Genomic DNA, 2091 nt, shown 5'->3' with positions numbered 1-2091 from the left:
GTATCCTTAGAAGCTGTATAGTTATGATAACATATGAGGTTGTTTCAAAGGAATATGCCTGAAAGAGATGTTTTCTTGCCAATTTTCTTCAGGAGCTGCATAGAATATTTTTGGTTGTAGTCTAGCCTTGGAAGGCATGGGGGTCACCTCAAACAAGTGTGAACTGCACAAAGTTTATCTACATATAGCAGACATCCTTATAAGCTGTATATAACATAGCTTAAATGTATTTATGGGAAAGTATGTTAATTCAAAGAAATTAGATTTTACATAATGGTATTCTCTCTTTAACTTTTTAGAGCCATGTAAAATATTTCTTGCTTATGGCGAAAGACATTAAGGTCACCTCAAACTAGTGTGAACCGCACAAGATTTTTAGCTAATATATATATATATATATATATATATATATATATATATATATATATATATATATATATATATATATATTAAATATATATATATATATTTATATATATGTAAATATAATATAGCTTTCAAGAGGCATGGGAGTAACCTCAAACTAGTAAGACATGAATGGGATTTTAGGTAGCTGACATATTTGTTTATTTTGCTAAGTTTCATCAGGAGCTTCCACCAATATTTCTTTGACCTGGGAAGATGCAGAATCCCTATGATATAATCCCTTGAACTGTCCATTCACTCAAATTTCAAGAATTATGTATGGAAATTGAAAAATATGCTGTGACATATAAGTTTTAAACTTTTATTGCTCCCAATTTGGAGCAAATACAACTTTGATAGATTCTGTTTGACCAAACTGTCCAAGAAAACGATTTGATTTAATGAATTTTTGTTGCCTACCATCAACATTTAGAATGTAGAAGATTCAATGTTATGCAGGGCCTGCTGGAAGAACAGCTAACGTACAGCTCAAGTGGCTTCCCTGGTTAAGTTGCCATTATTATTATTATTTATTACAATTATCTGTTGTATAAAGGAGGCATTCCATGGAAAAATCTTCTAGAGATGTTAATTTTTTTGTGGGAATATTGTCCATCACTCTGATACCTCCATAATCTTTCGGTCACCCTTTTGATTGTGTAGCTACAAGGAAAAATGTCTTTATATCCAATCTGCCTCATTCATCTCTCCATATGTTCTACAAAGGAGGCATCTTGTGGAGATGTTTTCCAGAGACACTTCGTATTAGGGGAATCATCTTCATTCTTCATCACTGCTTCACAGCCCATAATCATCAGGTGTTGATCCTTGTTTTATTTCGATTGCATAGGGACAAGAGAAGATGTCCCTACAATCTATTCTGCCCCATTCATCATTCACATGTTCTGTAAAAGAGTTATGGCATGGGATAGTTTACCAGATATACTTCTTTTTGGAGAATATCATATCATCTTAATTCTTCATCACCGCTATGTACCATCCATGGTCAGGTGTCCCTTTTGATTGAATATGGACAAGGGAATTAGATGTCCTAATATTTAGTCTGCCACTATCTCTCCTCATGTTCTACAGAGGAGGCATCGCATGGAGACGTCTCCAGGGTACCTACGCTTCTTTTATCTCGTCATCTCCATTACTGCTATACTGTCCATAATCTTCAGGTGTTAATCCATTTTTTTTATTGCATAGGGAAAAGAGAAGATGTCCCTACATCTAGTCTGCCCCATACATCTTTCTTATGTTCTACAAAAGAGTATTATTACATGGGAAAGTTTCCCAGATTTACTTCTTTTCGGAGAATATCATATCGTCATCTTAATTCTTCATCACCACTATGTACCATCCATAATCGTCAGGTGTCCCTTTTGATTGAATAGGGACAAGAGAATTAGATGTCCTAATATTTAGTCTGCTGCATACATCTCTCCTCATGTTCTACAGAGGAGGCATCGCATGGAGACGTCTCCAGGGTACTTACGCTTCTTTTATCTCGTCATGCAGCTCCATTACTGCTATACTGTCCATAATCTTCAGGCGTTGATCCTTTTTTTTTTATTGCATAGGGAAAAGAGAAGATGTCCCTTCATCTAGTCTGCCCTATACATCTTTTTACATGCTCTACAATTAGCACATGGGAAAGTTTCCTAGATATACTTCTTTTGGGGG

Source organism: Lytechinus pictus, chromosome 12, assembly GCF_037042905.1.
Source record: "Lytechinus pictus isolate F3 Inbred chromosome 12, Lp3.0, whole genome shotgun sequence".
Classification (NCBI taxonomy): Eukaryota; Metazoa; Echinodermata; class Echinoidea; order Temnopleuroida; family Toxopneustidae; genus Lytechinus; species Lytechinus pictus.
The sequence above is the reverse complement of the archived record's forward strand: the minus strand, read 5'-3'. Positions refer to the sequence as shown.